Source organism: Glycine soja, chromosome 9 (assembly GCF_004193775.1).
Source record: "Glycine soja cultivar W05 chromosome 9, ASM419377v2, whole genome shotgun sequence".
Lineage (NCBI taxonomy): Eukaryota > Viridiplantae > Streptophyta > Magnoliopsida > Fabales > Fabaceae > Glycine > Glycine soja.
Genome location: NC_041010.1, coordinates 13,583,295 through 13,603,541, shown reverse-complemented (window position 1 = coordinate 13,603,541; position 20,247 = coordinate 13,583,295). Strand labels below are relative to the sequence as shown.

General features: G+C 39.1%; 1 non-coding gene across 1 annotated transcript; it reads right to left on the bottom strand.

Annotated features, from left to right (window-relative positions):
* Positions 1 to 12,708: 12,708 nt before the first annotated feature.
* On the bottom strand, positions 12,709 to 12,815 carry LOC114369065. Its single transcript, XR_003657526.1, has one exon. It is a non-coding gene; the product is annotated as a small nucleolar RNA R71 (small nucleolar RNA).
* Between the last annotated feature and the right edge of the window lie 7,432 nt (positions 12,816 to 20,247).

Genomic DNA, 20,247 nt, shown 5'->3' with positions numbered 1-20,247 from the left:
GTCCAAGCAGTTATTGGATGCTTCTGCTAGAGGAAAAAACTAAATTGAAGACTCCTGAAGAAGCTATGGAGCTTATTGAAAATATGGTTGCTAGTAACCATGCTATTTTGCGTGATCGGACTCAAGTACCTACGAAGAGAAGCTTACTAGAGCTTTCTTCACAAGATGCACTATTGGCACAGAACAAGCTGCTAGCTAAGCAGCTAGAATCGCTGACGGAGACACTTAGTAAGCTGCCAACTCAATTACAAGTGACTCAACCTTCACATTCAACAGTTCTGCAGGTTGGAGGTTGTAGCTTGTGTGGAGGAGCGCATGAATCTGGTTGTTGTATACCTCTTGAGGATGCTACAAAGGAAGTGAATTATATGGGAAATCAGCACAGACCAGGGTTTAATGCAGGTGGATTTGTAGGTTATCAGCAAGGTTCCAATTTTAATCTGAATCAAGGGCAATGGAGGTCACATCCTGGAAAACAATTCAACAAAGACCAAGTAGCATCATCCAACAGGCCTCAAAATCAAGGGCCTAGCCTTTATGAGAGGAAAACCAAGCTGGAGGAGACTTTGGCTCAGTTCATTCAAGTTTCCATGTCCAATCACAAGAGCACAGAGTTTGCCATAAAGAACTTGGAGATTCGAGTAGGACAGCTAGCTAAGCAGATAGCTGAAAATTCTTCTGGAAGTTTTGGGGCAAATACTGAGAAAAATCTCAAAGAAGAATGCAAGAGGGAAACCATGGTGGAAGATGAAGGGAGGAATGTTGATGAGCAAGAGTTAGTAGCTGAAGGAGAAAAAGAAAAAGAAAAAGAAGATCAGTTGAGGGAGAAAAAAATGAAAAAAAAAAGAGAGAGAATGAGAAAGAAAAGAAGACAAAGAGTGAGTTGGCTAGAGAAAAGAAGAAGGAAGTTGTCTCATATTCAGGGAAGGAAGCACCATACCCTTTGGTGCCATCCAAGAAAGACAAGGAATGACACTTCACTCGTTTCCTTGATATTTTCAATAAATTGGAGATAACTATCCCTTTTGTTGAAGCCTTACAACAAATGCCACTCTACTCCAAGTTTCTGAAAGATTTCCTGACCAAGAAGGGCAAATATATCCACAGTGATAATATTATGGTGGAGGGAAACTGCAGTGCTGTTATCCAAAGAATCCTTCCACCTAAATACAAGGATCCAGGGAGTGTCACCATCCCTTGCTATATTGGTGCAGTATTTGTTGGGAAAGCCCTCATTCATTTGGGGGTCAACATAAATTTGATACCTCTCTCCATGTGCAGAAGGATTGGAGAGCTGGAAATTATGCCAACAAGAATGACATTGCAACTGGTAGATTGATCTATCACAAAGCCTTATGGCGTGGTTGAAGATGTTTTGGTCAAGGTGCGACAATTCACCTTCCCTGCAGACTTCGTGATCATGGACATTGAAGAGGATGTTGAAATCCCACTGATTTTGGGTCGTCCCTTCATGTTAATCGCAAATTGTGTGGTGGATATGGGGAAAGGTAATTTGGAAATGAGCATGGATGATCAGAAAGTTATATTCAATCTATTTGAAGCCATGAAGCACCCAAGTGACCACAAGGCCTGTTTTAAAGTAGAAAAGGTGGAACATGAGATAGACATGGTAGCTAGGGCCATGGTACAACAGTCCCCACTTGAAAAAGCACTAACTAATACTATGGAGTGTCTAACAACGGAGGAAGAAAAAGAAGTGCAGGGTTGTTTAGAGGAAATAGAAAGTGTAGAAGAAAATCCTTCTGGAAAAATGGTTTTTGAAGAATTGAAGAAGGACAGTCCAATAGAAAAGGCTAAAGTGGAGTTGAAGACTCTTCCAGAACATTTGAAGTATGTGTTTATAGGAGAAAATGAAGCCAATTCGATGATCATCAGCAATTCTCTAAGAAAGGAAGAGGAATTTCAGCTGGTGAAAGTTTTGAATAAACACAAAGCAGCTATTGGATGGCATATTTCTGACTTGAAAGCCATTTGTTCTTTCAAAGCCAACATGTCGGCTTTCATCTGTTCCTGTGTCTCCTCTTGATCACCCATCGTTCTAGATTTGGATCTGGTACGATAGGGATGCCTTGGGGCGCGTTTAGTTATGGTGTATCTCCTAAAAAACCAAACGTGAGGAGTAGGTAAAGAATAATGAATGCATGCTAGAGATAAAATGCAGGAGTGATTTGATTTGCACTGACTTTTGGAGTAAAAACATGGGATAAACTCATTTTATTCAAAAAGTTATAACTAGTCAAGATCTGAGTGACAATACAAGTTTCCTAGCGGTTTCTAATTATATGGGCCATTAAATCTATCATATGCTGACAATAGCCGAGAAGTCTGTGGATCTCCTCGGGAGCGGAGTAGGTGTCCGCCATTGCTTTGGCCTTGGCTAGCAATCGGGGAAGTTCTTGACTCCCATTCAAGGTAAGAGAAAATCGGTCCATCCACACTTTTGCCTCTTGATGTAACGAGTCGATCACCCTTCCTCTAGCCTCCTTTTCCGCATACACTTAGGTATACTCGTCCGCCACTCTATGCTCGTGGGTCGTGGCTAGATTTAGTTCTTCTTGGTACTTGTTGACGATGGTTAGCATGTTGGTCTCTGTTTCGCATAACCGTTGAGACAAGTTTCTTTTGGACCTTGAGCAAACCTTCAACTCATCTTTCAAGATCAAACTGTCTACTCGTGATTGGTCCCTTTCCTCTCTCCGAGGCTTAAGCTCGCTGTTACTGCCCCACAGAGCCCCTCAGAACTTGTTCTGGCCGTGCTCTTCCCTACGAGCCCTCTTGGTCTCTTGTTCCAAGGCTTTTATGCTTGCTATATTTATATCTCTCAGTTCGGCATTCTCCTTTCGGATCTTAAGAGCTGCTGATTTGAACCTTTCCTTGACTATTTGGGCTTGCTCGAGTTCTGTCCTAAGGGCCTGCACCTCTTCGTCTTCCTCCAGTGCCTCCACTTCCTCCCTTTTAGCGGTTCTCAAACTTGGGAGCCAATCCAAACCTTACACGTGGGCTCTCAACCACTTACGGTAGCCACCGATGGGCCCATTGTTACTGCCCCTGAATTCTTTGTCCTTCTTTCGCACCACCTCCCATGCCTTGCAGACCTTCTGAAGTGTCTCCATGTTGGTTTTATTGAAACCTCATGAAATGACAGGCGCGATCTCTTCCTCTAGTGGTGCCCTTCTCATAGGGTAGCCAAGTTTCCTTATAGCAAGAACGGGATTGTAACTGATGCAACCCCACATCCCCATCAAGGGAACATTCGGAAATCTTGTGCACGAAATAAGAACTCTGGTTCTTCCTTCTTTCCATCAAGGGAACCAGTTGACAGATGCTCCTTCTTTGTTTGCTAAGAGTTGGTCCCAATTTGCACCTCCTTTCTCCATGCATGAACGGTGACTTTCTAGCGGGCAAGCATGCCTTACCTCTTGACGAAAAAGGTGCGAAACCAACCATACATAAAGAGCTGGAGTACAACAAACAATCCTCGTACTGCTCTTCTCACACCTTCGGTCGAAGGTGTCATATAGGTCGGCTAGCATAGCGACAACCGGGCTTTCCTTGTGGTCATGATAAGCGAGAAAAGCGTCGATCGCTACTAGGTCCACCAACCCATCCACATTCGGAAAGAGGACTCCTCCGAAGATCAACAGTGCGAGAATGTCTATGAACGGGGCCCATTCGCCTTTACCTGTGAAGATTCTTGCTTTTGCCTCCAAATATTTTCTCGGTATTCCAACCACCCCATTTTCGACTTGCTTTCTATGGTCTAATTCCTGCGCCGAGATTTGGACTATTTTTGAAATTCTAGCTAGTGAGGGATGGAACCCTGAGAAGAGGTATGGTCTCCTTCCCCCTAGAGGACATCCTAGGATCTCTTCAAGTTCTTCCACCATGGGTGACAGCTGGAAGTCCCCAAAGGTAAAGCACCTCAACGGCTGATCATAATACTGGGCGAGGGAGGCAATGGCCTCTGTGGAGACTTCTACCATGGCTTGGTCACAGATTTTACCGTAGACTTTGCGAAAAGCTTGCCACTGGAGCTGACCCATCAACTGCCCTAACTCTTTTAGACTGGTGATCCCTAGGCTCTTGACCTTGACTTGATAGAACCTCTTTTTAAGCGAAGGCGTTTGACTTGATCCCATGTTTTACTAAAGTGAAACAAAACCTAGCGCAATGAAGAAATGAATGTAACACAGATGCAATTTATGAATATGGGAGCCCGGGAAATTGTCTCCTTCTTAGATACAACGTCTTGGGGTAGCATTGTGTCCGACATATGTATTTAAGAAAGTGACACGAACCCTCCATCGGTTTGCTAAAGAGAGGGGATCAAGACAGAACCCGTGCATGATGCATATGCGAAAGGCATAACACGGGGATGTACATAATATTCTCAAACAAATATAAGCAAAAGGGGACATGACACTTATGCATGGCAATGTGAAAAATGGCACGCAGCGTGTTTGCTCCGTGCCCCTATTTTAGGGACCTACATGGGAGGGAGCTAAAAGGGATTTTAGTGATAATTCCCAAGGTGGTCATATCTCTCTTGATGGTCTCTAGAGGTATCATCCCCTTCGAAGAATATATTGCAGCAGTAGGGACTACTAGCAACAATATGTTATCAAAGAGAAAAACTCTAGATGAGGGTTCACTGTAATCAAGCAAGTCAGAGACCTAGCATGATCACAGATTCACCTCCACTCCTTAGGTTCCCATGAACCCGGGTATAGGGCCCTTTTTCAACTCACTGTGTATGCAAATAGTGTTGGTGTTTGTATGCATCAAATGAATAAATATTTACCTCATGCATACATTTTAAAACACACTAAAAGCATCAAAGAGTTATATACAAAGAACGCAAGAAAAATAAAGGGAAACCAACAAAGGAGAAAGTCATGATAAAACATTTCACAAGATTAAATGGCCTAACTCTCTAAACACATGTCCCTAGTGGAGTCGCCAACTGTCGTAACCTACCCTTCGGCGGGAGGGCGACGCGAGACTCACGGGTGTGTGTTCCAAGAAAAGAATACGCGCGGAGTCGCCACCAATGTTTATTTGAGGAAAACTTCGGAAAAACTGGAAAAGATGTGGTCTACGAACTTTAAGTGAAAGGTTCGGGAGTTGTATTTACGCACGGGGAAGGTATTAGCACCCCATACGTCTGTCACAAGGGACGGCAGCCTTTAAGCAAATGTGCAAATATGACTTCAATTTATGTTATCTTCCCCTTTTTCACGTTCTTATGTCTTTTTATGCCTTTTATATTTTTTTATCTTTTTGTGGTCGACGAGGGTGTTTCCCTTGATCCTACGTATTCCTCAATTGTGATAAGGAAATCAGACCTACGTAGTTCTTTTAGAACAAAGCGTTTTGGTTAAGTTATTTTTTATCCTTTTTTGCAAGATATGTTTTTATTGAATGAAAGGTCATTTAAGGCGTTGGACCATTAAACAATCTTTTGATTCTTTTGAAAAGAGAGAGAACATTAAGGCATTGGACCATTAATGATCTCTTTATTTTTGAAAGAGGTAATAAAGTTACATGTTGATTTTAGGCCTTTAGAAATCTACATTTAACCAAAAAAAGCGGAAAAGACCATTTCAAGGTGTTGGACCTTTAAAATTGGCTTTTTTAGGCGATGACAAAAAGTTTGGTTTATGAGTTGATTTTAGCCTTAGTTTCACTTTGGTTATTAGTCGATTCGATTAATAAAGGGAAATCCCAAAGAAAACGTTCGATTGACTTTTTTTGATTTATTTTACTAAATGATATTTTTTATTATTATATTATTATTTTGCCTTTTTTTTGTTTTAAACGTGGTTACGGCATGACCGAACGGTCGGAATTCATTTTAACGGAAATTAAAGGATGTTACAATACGAATGATTGGTGGAAATTTATTTTATTTTTGATTAGGCGAGAAAATGACTTAAATAAATGGCTAAAGCACGTCAAAAGGGGGTACGAAAAGTAAATGAAATGAAGATAAAAGCACGCGAAACAAATGAGGACCACTAAGGGTACATAGAATGAATTGAAAAGTTTGATTTCGGGAACTTACCGGTTGAAGACCGAAGAACGAAGAAGAACGAACAAAGAACGACGAATAACAGTTGAAAATCTTCGCGAAATCACCCACAGAAACATCACGGAAGCGTTACGGAAGCGCCTTGGCTTGGATTTTCTTCACGGAAACAATTTTTCTCACTAATTTTAAGTGAATCTCAGATACCAGGAGGGTTGAACATTTTTGTTCTTCCCTCCTTCTCCTATTTATAGGAAAAGGAAGGAGAAGCTTGCCACCCAGCTCGCCCAAGCGAGCTCAGCTCACCCAGGTGAGCTAGGTTGCTTCCTCCAGAAGGTGGTGCCTTCCGGAGAACTTCCTGGAAGGCCCAAGTGGGCCTGATTGCTATTTGCACCCCCCCTATTTACTAAATACACCCCTATTTCCTTTTTTTGTTGATTCTTTTTCCGTAACGTTACGGAAACTTACGAATTACGTAACGATACTTGTTTTCTTTCCGTAATGTTACGAAACCTTACGGATCACGTAATCATCCCCTTTTTACCTTCCGGAATGTTACGGAACTTTACGGATTGTGCACTAACACTTCCTTTTAACTTCCGGCATGTCACGGAACTTCACGGATTGTGCTACAATGCTTTCTTTTGACTTCCGGCATGTCTCAGAACTTCACGAATTGCCTAAGGATGGGTGCCAAGTACCTCGAAGTGGTCAAATGAGGGTCGCATCCCAACAACGGATGGTCCCCGGACGAAATTAGGGTATGACACTATGAATTCCACATGCACCTTAATAGGATACTCTGATTCAGACTTTGCCGGTTCTAAAACAGATAGAAAGAGCGCAAGTGGAACTTGTCAATTCATTGGATCTGCTCTAGTCTCTTGGCACAGTAAGAAACAAAATAGTGTTATTTTATCCACTACAGAAGCGGAATATATTTCTGCTGGCAGTTGTTGTGCACAAATTCTATGGATGAAGCAACAACTCTCTGACTATGGAATCCTTCTTGACCATATACCTATTAGGTGTGATAATACAAGTGCAATTAATCTATCCAAAAATCCAGTTCAACATTCTAGAACCAAGAAATTAGACACCATTTTCTAAGAGATCATGTTCTGAAGGGAGATTGTGTGCTAGAATTTGTTGATACAAAGAATCAGCTTGCTGATATCTTCACAAAACCTCTCCCCAAAAAAACATTCTTTTCCATTAGAACAGAATTAGGCCTCTTAGATATTAATGATTTGGATAAATAAGGATTGATTGGTTAATTGAAATATTTATGGTTAATGATTGATTAATTGTATTTGATTATAAGATTTTGATTGTGTTTGATTGGTGTGTTATTGTGTGATTGATGCTTGTTTGATTGAATTAAATGAGTATCAGTATTAATGATTGATATAGTAAGATGTTATTAGCATAGACATAGATAGTTTTTGAGGAAAAAGCCTAGTTAGTGTTCTTGTAATCGATTACCATTACGTGTAATCGATTACACAAGAAAAGATAGCCTGTAATCGATTACAGAATCCTGTAATCGATTACCAGAAGGCTAAGTGCTCCTGTAATTGATTACCAAACTTTGTAATTGATTACAAAACACCATCTTCTATAAATAGCCATGTTTCAGAAGCTGCAGTCACGCACATCTCGAGTTACGGCGCCCCTTTCACCCAAAACTTCCAATCCTCATATCTCACTCGTTTCCCAACCAAATCACCTCCCACAAAGCCCATTTTTCATTATTTTCGATTCTCTTTCATTCTAACCAATCAAAAATTTTCAATAACTTCACCAAATGGCAGAATCATCCAAGAAGCACAAGGGTTCATCCACCTCCGCTGCGGCACATAGAACATCACGTCCCGGAGCCATCGGAGCATCCCTGGCACCAATTCCACCATCTTTTTCATCCTCTACACTATTTTCACCTGATGAACAGCGTATCCGGTACTCCTCTCTCTTTCAATCTCGTCAAATTCTTGATCCCAAATATCTTGACCTAGAATTCTTTGATGGGGAAACATTTGATTGCTATCAAGTGTTTCAAAACACTGGTCTGATTCCTTTTATGTCATTAAAATTACCATATTATCCTGAGTTAGTACGAGTCTTTTACTCAAATTTGAAAATTCAGGATGGAACTTTAATTTCTGAGGTGCATGGTATCCCTATGATTATTGATGAGTCTCTTTTCTTTTCTCTGACACAACTACCAAGTCAGGGTGCACCTTTTGAGGGTACCCTTGTTTGATGATTGGAAGTTTGATTACTCCAGTCATGATGCCCGCCACATGGTTTGCATTGACCAGGCGAATATGACCGGCAGACTGCTTGTCGGGTCATTGACATTTGATTGTCGCATCATGCACTATATCATTGTTAGAATTTTGATGCCTCGTTCTTCTAATCTCGCTCAAGCCTTTGAGGAGGACTTGATTCTGATGTGGGCTTTCTTGACCAGTCGCCTAATCGACTGGACCCATTTGATTCATTACCGCATGCATAAGGCATTGCGGTCTAGTGCACCTCTACCTTACCCTCAGCTTGTGACTTTGTTACTTCGACATTTTGAAATTCCTTTGGATTCTAAGCCTTTTGTGCAAGTTAAACGTTCCTTTGCTATTGGTGTTGGTGCAGTAACCTCATTTGGCTACCGTAAGGACATAGATGGGCAATGGTTGAAGAAGGACGCGCAACCTCCGCAAGACAAACGTACTCCCTCTCCTTCGCCTCAACGAGATGACTCCTCAGCCCTCATGCATGAAGTTCTTTAGGAGTTACGAGGCCTCCGCACCTATGTTGGTGAACGCTTTGATTCCTTGGATGGTCGTATCGATGCCATTGATGCTCGCTTTGAAGGAATGGATACCCGCATCACTCAACTTGAGGAGGATGTGAGTTATCTTCGTCGATGCTTCAACCTTCCTCCACCTCCACCATCTTCATAGATTTAGAGTATTATTATATTTGATTTTACACCGTGTATTTGGCTATGTTTTTTAAGTCATTATTCTCTGAACTTTAGTTATATTTCAGTATTTGGTAATTAGTATTTTTTGACTAAATTATATTTGATTTTGACTTGTGAATGGTTATGTGAACTTTAGTTATATTTTATTATTATTTTCTGCCTTATGTTAATTATCACATACTTTGGCTTTTTGATGTTGCCAAAGGGGGGGAGAAACGGGGCTTAGAAGCTTAGAAATCAAGAGATCATAAATTCCAAAACATAGGGGGAGTATGGAATGAGTGAACGTTCTATCTTGTATATATTCTATCATGTATCTTGATTTTAGGAAATTAAATTGTCATCATCAAAAAGGGGGAGATTGTAGAAGCAAAGACTTTGATGTTTTGATGATGCCAAAGGACCATGTGCTTCTAAAGTTCAATTCAAAAGGATCATGCGCTTCTCAAGTTTAATTCAAGACAAAAATCCAAGAAATTCAAGAGATATGATCAAGATAAACTCTAGAGACTTAGGAATGGAATTCCAAGTTGAAATAGCAAAAGGTTTGGCCAAAGAATATAAGTTAAAATGTTTTTACAAGAGATTTACTCTCTGGTAATCGATTGCTAGAGGATTTAATCGATTACCAGTGGCCAAAAATGATTTGAAACTATTTATAGCAGCTATTAGAAATTTGAATTCAAATTTTACAATGTGTAATCGATTACACTTGGATGGTAATCGATTACCAGCAGTTGTTGAACGTTTTAATTCAAATTTTAAAGCACGTAATCGATTACACAAGTCTTGTAATCGATTACCAGAGGAGATTTTCAGAAAATAATTTCCAAGAGTTACATCTGTTCAAATGGTTTTTGAATGGCCATCAAGGGTCTATTTATATGTGACTTGAAACACGAATTTGCTTAGAGTTTTTCAGAACAAAAAGGTTTTATCCTCTCAAAAGCAAAATTGTTTTATCCTCTTAAAAATTCCTTGGCAATTACACTTGCAATTCAATAAGGAATTATTTGAGTGCTTCATTGTTCAATCTATCTCTTTCAAGAGAGATTTCTTCTTCTCTTCTTGTTACTTCTGAAAAGGGATTAAGAGACCGAGTGATGTGCCATTATTTTCTCCAATTTCTTAACCCTTTTTGTCATCAATTTATTTACTGATTTACTCTAATTGTTAAATTTATTATTCAGTTTTATCATTTGGGCCCACTTGACTAATTTGGTGTTTTCAATTCATATTCAGGATAATTATAAGCTATTGGGCTGAGCCAGATTGGACTTGAAGAGAGCAGACAATTTTATTGGATTTCGTCTAATTTCATTTTTTATTGCGTTCAGTTATTTTTATTTCGTTTTAGGCCAAAATAATGTAATAGGGCCCAGTGACTTTGAGTGACCCTTATAAATAGCAGCCTTGGGATTCATGTAAGGGGATTCTATTATTTAGGAGAAAATACCCAAGCTGAGTGCATGGAATTTTAGGGTTTTACGTTTTTAGCTTTGTATTACTGTTCATGTGAATGCATTTTCCATTTTCTGCTTTCAATTGCAATTTCGTTTTTGTTCCTTCTTCTGCCTTTAGATTCATTTATGTTCTCTACCATTAGCTTCATTTACGTTTTCTGCCTTTAGCTTCATTTACGTTTTCTGCTTTTGTTGAACTTATGGAAGGTTAAATATCTAGTGTTGTTTCCCTCTGAGGATGAAGCATAATTCTCTTTGAGGTTCTGTTTTTAATGTTGCTCTCCTATCGGTTTTCCCTTCACCAATTAACCCACATGCGTTCTGTTAATATGTGCACGCTTCGTGTTCGATTAATTGTCACTGTGCTTAAATAACATTTGTGCTTATTGAACAAGGGGTTAATTGGTGTATGTGTTGCTTAATCACATATTGACAACCCTAAAATGATTTTCGCTTAGTAAATTAAATTAGGGTTAGATTAAGTGGTTAATTGCCAGGGGTGAAATCCTCATAACCTAGGTTAAGAGAATGGCTTCTGAATCAGAGGAAACAACACGTTTTTAATACTATTAATTTTGTATTCCTATCTGCTTGTTATTAAATTCACAAACAAATACCCCCCCCCCCCCAATTGTTACTGTTATAATGAAGCATATTATGAACATTTAGTCAGTCATTGCTCGTTGGGAAACGAACTAGGATCACTTCCTATTTACTACATTTTAATGTTTATTTGATTCGGGTACAGTCTCGATCAAATTTGGCGCCGTTGCCGAGGAGCAGAGGTCCAAAAGTTCATAATAGCTAGTGATTCGTGTTTTATGTTTAGTTGTTTTACGTTTAATTCTTTTGTTTAGTGTGTTCGTGTTGTGTTAGTGTGTTGTTCTGTTTTATTTGATGTTCTGTTTTTCAATTTAGTAGTACCCTTTGTTCAGCGCTTCCCCTGTTTCAGTTTTATGTTTTGCTGTGAATAGTGCTTAGTGACAGAATTAGAGACTAATTCTATGTTACTGTTCACACAACATTACATAGCGACTGAATTAGCGACAGTTGTTTACAATTTAATTGGCAATTTTTGTTTTGATAGTTAGGGTTGTTATTTTTAGCTGAATTTTGGTGTGGTAGGTTCTTTTGACTCATATTTTGTGTGAAAAATACTAGGAACACTTGTTGTGGCTAGATTTGAGAGATTCAAAAAAATTTGAGAACTTGTGTTTAGCAAAACTTCAAACGGCCATAACTTTTGCTCCGGGTATCAGAATGACTATTATTATATATGTATTTGGGGTAGAAAAAAATTTCCCATACCATGGCAACCAGCAAAGCTTGGTTGAGGTCTCTCACTAGCCAAAATCGCCTATTTACTAGTTTTTTTTTTATTTTTCAAGTTTTATTGTTTTATTTTTCTAAACTTTCCTTAGGCAGTTTCCATAGTTAGACTTTGAATTTTTGTCTGAAAATTTTTGTGCTATCTTTTCATGATTTTAGGGTGTTGTTCACAAAATTTTAGCATATTTGGATATTGTTTGAGTATAGATGTAGTTTTAACCCACCTCTTTTGCCTTGTTTAAGAAACACATGAACTGCTGCATATAGTGCATGACTAGAGGCAATCCAGGTGACTTACAACCCTTTGATCCTAAAATAGATAGGACATTTCATAGATTAGTTAGGCATAGAGTGCATCTTGATCACCCTGAACATTTTGTACCTTTTGAGCATCCTGAGCATTCTGTTATTGGTGAGTCTGAGCATTCTGTGGTTGGTGATTTTGAACATCCTGATTTTGAGCATTATAATTTTGAGCATTTTGATTTTGAACATTCTAAAAATATGGCTCAACCTCCCACCTCGTGAGAGGACTCTAAGGGAAATGGCTGCACCTGATTTCACTTATGAAAGCTTGTGCATTCAATACCCTGATGAGGATGTCCCATATGTTCTTAAAACTGGACTGATCCACTTGTTGCCCAAGTTTCATGGTCTTGCAGGTGAAGACCTTTATAAACATCTGAAAGAATTCCATATTTTCTACTCTACCATGAAACCTCCAGATGTCCAAGAAGATCACATCTTTCTGAAGGCCTTTCCTCATTCTTTAGAGGGAGTGGCAAAGGACTGGCTATATTACCTTGCTCCAAGGTCCGTCACGAGCTAGGATGACCTCAAGAGAGTATTCTTAGAAAAAAAATTTCCCTGCTTCCAGGACCACGACCATCAGAAAGGATATTTCAGGCATTAGGCAACTCAATGGAGAGAGCCTATATGAATACTGGGAGAGATTTAAAAAACTATGCACCAGTTGCCCTCACCACCAGATTTTTGAGCAGCTTCTTCTCCAATATTTTTATGAAGGACTCAGTAACATGGAGAGAAGTATGATAGATGCTGCCAGTGGTGGAGCCCTTTGAGACATGACCCCTGCTGAAGCCAGGAATTTAATTGAGAAGATGGCTTCCAACTCCCAACAGTTTAGCGCCAGAAATGATGCTATAGTCATTAGAGGAGTGCATGAGGTAACCACAAACTCAGCTGCATCATCTGAAACTAAGAAGCTTGAAGGTAAACTAGACGCCTTGGTTAACCTGGTAACCCAATTGGCCATGAATAAAAAATTTGTACCTGTCGCAAAACTCTATGGTTTATGTTCCTCTGCCGACCACCATATAGACCTTTGCCCATCTGTTCAGCAATCTGGAGCAATTGAACAGCCTGAAGCTTATGCTGCAAACATCTACAATAGACCTCCTCAACCTCAGCAGCAAAATCAACCACAGCAAAACAATTATGACCTCTTCAGCAACAGATACAATCCCGGATGGAGGAATCACCCTAATCTCAGATGGTCTAGCCCTCAACAACAACAACAACAGCCTGCTCCTTCCTTCCAAAATGTTGCTGGTCCAAGTAGACCATACGTTCCTCCTTCAGTGCAACAACAACAACAGCAACAGCAACATCAATAGAGACAACAATCCACTACTAAGGCCCCTCCTCAACCTTCATTGGAAGAATTAGTGAGGCAAATGACAATACAGAACATGCAGTTTCAGCAGGAGACAACCTCAATTCAGAGTTTAACAAATCAGAAAGGGCAGATGGCCACCCAGCTGAACCAAGCTCAATCACAAAACTCTGACAAGTTGCCTTCTCAATCTGTCCAGAATCCCAAAAATTTGAGTGCCATTACATTGAGGTCGGGAAAGCAGTATCAAGGACCTCAACCAGTAGCATCTTCCTCATCCGCAAATGAACCTGCCCAACTTCACTCTACTCCAGAAAAAGATGATGACAAATTTAAAGAGTAAGTTTCCTAACAATTTCTATGCAAGTGAATCTTCTACTGGTAATTCTGACTTACAGCAGCAGCATATCCCTCTTCCATTCCCTCCAAGAGCAATTTCCAACAAAAAAATGGAAGAGGCAGAGAAGGAGATCTTGGAAACATTTAGAAGAGTAGAGGTAAACATACCTCTGCTGGATGCAATAAAGCAAATTCAAAGATATGCTAAATTCTTGAAAGAGTTGTGCACTCATAAGCGGAAGCTTAAAGGAAGTGAAAGAATTAGCATGGGTAGAAATGTCTCCGCATTGATTGGTAAATTTGTTCCCCAAATCCCTAAAAAATGTAAGGATCCAGGTACATTCTACATACCTTGTACTATAGGGAACAGTAAGTTTGACAATGCCATGCTAGATTTAGAAGCTTCTGTTAGTGTTATGCTATCTCTTGGTCCTTTGCATTCAACTGATGTGGTGATTCATTTAGCTAATAAAAGTGTTGCTTATCCTGCTGGTTTCATAGAGGATATCTTAGTTAGAGTCGGTGAACTAATTTTCCCTGTTGATTTATATGTTTTGAATATGGAGGAGGGATTTTCTCAAGGATCAGTTCCCATCATTCTAGGCAGACCTTTTATGAAAACTGCTAGAACTAAGATAGATGTATATGCAGGCACACTATCTATGGAGTTTGGTGATATAACTGTTCATTTTAATATTCTCAATGCTATGAAACACCCATCTGAAGATCTTTCTGTATTTCGTGCTGAAATAATTGACCATATTGTTGATGAATACATGACTGATCTTCATTCTAATCTGCATGCTTGTCACTCTTCATGCATTGAATCTGAATTTGTATTTCATCATATGTCTGAATTTGATGCTGAGAGTGAATCTGAATTTGATATTGATTACATGTCTGGTGATGTTTTACCTATTGAGATTGATTTTCTAGAGTCAGATAGAACTAACCATGCTTCAGGATGTTCATATACCTCTGACTTTCTTTATGAGGTATAGGCTGAGAAACCATCTCTTTCTACCACTATCCAGCCGCCCACACCAGAATTGAAGCCTCTGCCATCAAATTTAAAATATGCTTACTTGGATGATAGCAAAAGTTTTCCAGTAATTATATCTGCCTCCCTTGCTGATGAGCAAGAGGAGAAGCTGTTATCAGTTCTCAAGAAGCATAAGAAGGCTATAGGCTGGACCCTGGCGGACATTCCTGGTATTAGCCCATCCACATGTATGCATCGGATAAATTTAGAGGATGAAGCTAAACCCGGTGATTCTTAATGGGTGAGTCCCGTCCAGGTAGTCCCGAAGAAAACCGGCCTCACCATGATCAAAAATGAGAAGGAGGAGCTGATTCCTACTCGGGTGCAGAACAGTTGGAGAGTTTGCATCGACTATAGGAGGCTGAACCAGGTTACCAAAAAGGACCATTTTCCCCTGCCATTCATTGATCAGATGCTTGAACGCCTAGCAGGTAAATCTCACTACTGTTTCCTTGATGGTTTTGTTGGTTATATGCAAATCACTATTTCTCCTGAGGATCAAGAAAACACCATATTTACCAAAAAGGACCATTTTCCCCTGCCATTCATTGACCAGATGCTTGAACGCCTAGCAGGTAAATCTCACTACTGTTTCCTTGATGGTTTTGTTGGTTATATGCAAATCACTATTTCTCCTGAGGATCAAGAAAACACCATATTTACCAAAAAGGACCATTTTCCCCTGCCATTCATTGACCAGATGCTTGAACGCCTAGCAGGTAAATCTCACTACTGTTTCCTTGATGGTTTTGTTGGTTATATGCAAATCACTATTTCTCCTGAGGATCAAGAAAACACCATATTTACCAAAAAGGACCATTTTCCCCTGCCATTCATTGACCAGATGCTTGAACACCTAGCAGGTAAATCTCACTACTGTTTCCTTGATGGTTTTGTTGGTTATATGCAAATCACTATTTCTCCTGAGGATCAAGAAAACACCATATTCACCTGCCCCTTTGGCACTTTTGCCCATAAGAGGATGCCTTTCGGCCTGTGCAATGCCCCCGGTACCTTCCAGCGGTGCATGATCAGTATTTTCAGTGATTTTTTAGAAAATTGCATAGAGGTGTTTATGGATGATTTCACTGTATATGGATCCTCTTTTGATGTTTTTTTGGATAGTCTGGAAAAGGTTTTGAATAGATGCATTGAAACTAACCTTGTTCTAAATTTTGAAAAATGTCATTTTATGGTTGAGCAAGGTATAGTTTTAGGCCACATTATTTCCAATAAGGGCATTGAAGTAGATCCTGCAAAAATTTCTGTTATTTCACAATTGCCTTACCCCTCTTGCGTGCGAGAGGTGCGATCTTTTCTTGGTCATGCAAGATTCTACAGGCGCTTTATAAAAGATTTTAGCAAAATAGCCCTTCCACTATCCAACTTGTTGCAAAAGGAGGTGGAGTTTGACTTTAATGATAAATGCAAAAAGGCTTTTGATTGCCTCAAAAGAGCACTGACTACCACCTCCATCATCCAGGCACCTGACTAGATAGCCCCTTTTGAGCTTATGTGTGATGCATCAAATTATGCATTGGGGGTTGTCCTTGCTCAGAAAATTGATAAATTGCCTAGGGTGATATATTATGCTTCTAGGACTTTAGATGTTGTCCAAGTGAATTATACTACTACTTAGAAATAGCTACTAGCCATAGTTTTTGCTCTTGAAAAATTTTGTTCTTATTTGCTTGGTACTCGCATTATTGTTTATACTGACCATGCAGCTCTAAAGTACTTGTTGAAGAAGGCTGATTCAAAGCCTAGGTTGATCCGATGGATGCTCTGGCTCCAAGAGTTTGACTTGGAGATCCGTGATAGGAGCGGAGCACAAAATTTAGTTGCTGATCATTTGAGTCGGATCAAATGTGTGTCTGATGAGGACTCACCCATTTGGGATGATTTCCCGGTTGATCATTTGTATATATTGTATAGTATTTCCGATTCTTTTTCTACTCCCTGGTTTGCTAACATTGTAAATTATTTAGTTGCTTCTGTTTTTCCTCCCTTAGCATCTAAGGCTCCAAAAGATAAAATTAAAAGTGATGCCAAGCATTTTATTTGGGATGACCCCTACTTATGGAAATTGTGCAGTGATCAGGTCATTAGATGATGCATTCCAAATCATGAGACTGACTCAGTCCTACAGTTCTATCATTCTTCCGCACTGGGAGGTCATCAGGGTGTTCAAAGGACAGCTCACAAAGTGCTTGACTATGGCTTTTATTGTCCCACCATCTTTAAAGATGCGTGGAAGACTTGTAGCACTTGTGAGCAGTGTCAGAGAGCAGGAAGTGCACTTACATGGTGACAACAAATGCCTCAACAACCCATGCTATTCTGTGAGGTGTTTGATGTCTGGGGCATAGATTTCATGGGCCCTTTTCCTATCTCTATTGCTTATGTTTATATTCTCCTTGCAGTTGATTAGGTTTCAAAATGGGTGGAAGCCAAGCCCACTAGAACTAATGATGCTAAGGTTGTTGTAGATTTTGTCAGATCTAATCTGTTTTGCTGGTTTGGAGTACCTAAAGCAATCATTAGTGATCAAGGAACCCATTTTTGCAACAAATCAATTCATGCCTTGCTTAAAAAGTACGGGGTTGTACACAGGGTATCCACACCATACCACCCCCAAACCAATGGACAGGCAGAAATTTCTAACAGGGAGATCAAGAGAATTTTAGAGAAGATTGTGCTGCCAAGAAGGAAAGATTGGAGTACCAAGCTTGATGATGCTCTTTAGGCACATAGGACTACCTACAAAGCACCCATAGGAATGTCTCCTTATCGGGTTGTCTTTGGAAAGGCATGTCATCTTCCAGTGGAGATTGAGCACAAAGCATACTAGGCAGTGAAGGCCTGCAACTTCTCTATGGATCAAGCTGGTGAGGAAAGAAAGTTGCAACTGAGTGAGTTAGATAAGATCCACCTAGAAGCGTATGAGAATGCCAAGTTCTACAAAGAAAAGACCAAGAAGTTCCATGATAGCATGATAATTAAGAAGGACTTCATGGTTGGGCAAAAAGTGTTATTGTATAATTCTAGGCTTGGACTCATGAGTGGTAAGTTGAGGTCTAAGTGGATTGGTCCTTTTGTTGTTACTAATGTTTTTCCTTATGGTACAGTTGAGGTCAAAAGCGACTCCACAAACAAGAGCTTCAAGGTCAATGGACACCGACTTAAGCCATTCGTCACAAACCCTTCTTTAGTGGACGCAGTGGTGGAAGAGACTTCCTTACTCCACCCAACTTTTCCTCCACCATGACTTAGGGAGTTCTTCCTTATCTCCTTCTTTTCTTTTATTACACTTGTCCGATTCTATTTGATGGTTTAATTACTTTTAATCTTTTAATTGTGCTACATTGAGAACAATGTGTTGTTTAAGTATGGGGGGAGTGTTCTTTGGTTTTGCTAGTTTTGTTGGTTTTGTTAATTTTGTTAGTTGTGTTGAATTTGTTAATTTTGTTAGTTTTGTTGGGTTTCTAGTTTAATATTTTAGGTCAATTTTGTTTGTATGTACAAATTTGCATGTTTTTCTTTGAATTATAGGTTATGTTCAAGTAATGGGTAATTGTTTTGAAAATAAAAGTCTCTTGACATTTTGTGATTTGAAATCCTTATTTTTCCTCTACATGTCAGGATAGTTTTGAAAGCTCAATTTGAAAGTGATAAGTTTACCTTTGTGAGAATTTGAGCCATCATCATAATCATTTGGTGTGTTTTGCCCCATGGATTGCACGCACAATAGCCTTGGCTAGATTCTTGTTGATGCTTCCTAATTCACATGCATATTTGGAAATGATTTAGGCAATTTTGTTCTTATAAGCCTCTAGCCAAATGGACTTACCTTGAATTAATTCCTTTGATAGCCCTTTGAGCCTATGTTTCCCTTTCTTTATTTTGAAGCTCATTGCAAGCCTTAAGTGAAAAACCATGATCTCACCTTAACCTTAAGGAATTTTGGAGCTTTGGAATTGTTTAGGGAATAAGTGTGGGGGTTTTGTTTCATTGGATAACATGTTTTGTTGGCTATGCTTCATGATGTATTTTGGGCCATACATGATGTACATTGTATATAGGTTAAGTGTTGGACATGCTGAATGATATGCTATTTCTCAAATGCTATGCTTAAAAAAAAAATTCAAGTTGAATCAATTAGAAAAAGAAAAAGAAAAGCAATAAAGTTGAGTGAATAAGATCTTAAATAGAAAAAGAATGATGAGACTCTTGGTTCTACTCTTTATGTTTAAATTTTATCTTTAGGTTTTCTTATTTTTTTTCTTAATATGCACTTATTCCCCATTGCTCCTCTATTTCTTTGGGATTTAGCTACTTATTCCATATTTTTCCCTACCTTGTCCTTGGCCCCATTACAACCTTAAAAGACCTTTTGATCCTCATGTGCTTGTGTTTATGGGTTGATTGTCAATTTTAGAATCTTGCCAAGTTTATGTGGTGTTGGTTTTCATGGGTGCTTTAAGGGTAAATAGTAGCCTAAACACTTGAGAGATAGAGTGTATATTTTGTGAGGCTTTATCACTTGAGTTGATTAACTATTTTGCCATGATTGGGTTGCTTGGATGATTTTCATGAATGTCTTGACTCTTTGGATCTCTTCATGTTAGATGTTACCCATTCCTTTCCTTCCTTGATGTTCATTGAGAAATATGTAAATGTTTTTGTTTGTCTCTCTTTGATATCCTTGGATTTTGTTCTTTGTTTCATTTTGCCCAGGAGTGCAAAAGGCTAAGTATGGGGGATTTTGATGTGCCATTATTTTCTCCTATTTCTTAACCCTTTTTGTCACCAATTTAATTACTGATTTACTCTAATTGTTAAATTTATTATTCAGTTTTATCAATTGGGCCCACTTGACTAATTTAGTGTTTTTAATTCAATTTCAGGATAATTATAAGTTATTGGTCTGATCTAGATTGGACTTGAAGAGAGCAGACAATTTTATTAGATTTCGTCTAATTTCATTTTTTATTGCGTTCAGTTATTTTTATTTCGTTTTAGGTCAAAATAATGTAATAGGGCCCAGTGACTTTGAGTGACCCATATAAATAGCAGCCTTGGAATTCGTGTAAGGGGATTCTATTATTCAAGAGAAAATACCCAAATTGAGTGCATGGAGTTTTAGGGTTTTACGTTTTTAGCTTTGTATTACTATTCACGTGAATGCATTTTCCATTTTCTGCTTTTAATTGCAATTTCGTTGTTGTTCCTTCTTCTGCCTTTAGCTTCATTTACGTTCTCTTCCTTTAGCTTTATTTACGTTTTCTACCTTTAGCTTCATTTACGTTCTCTGCCTTTAGCTTCATTTACGTTTTCTGCCTTTAGCTTCATTTACGTTTTCTGCTTTTGTTGAACTTATGGAAGGCTAAATTTCTAGTGTTGTTT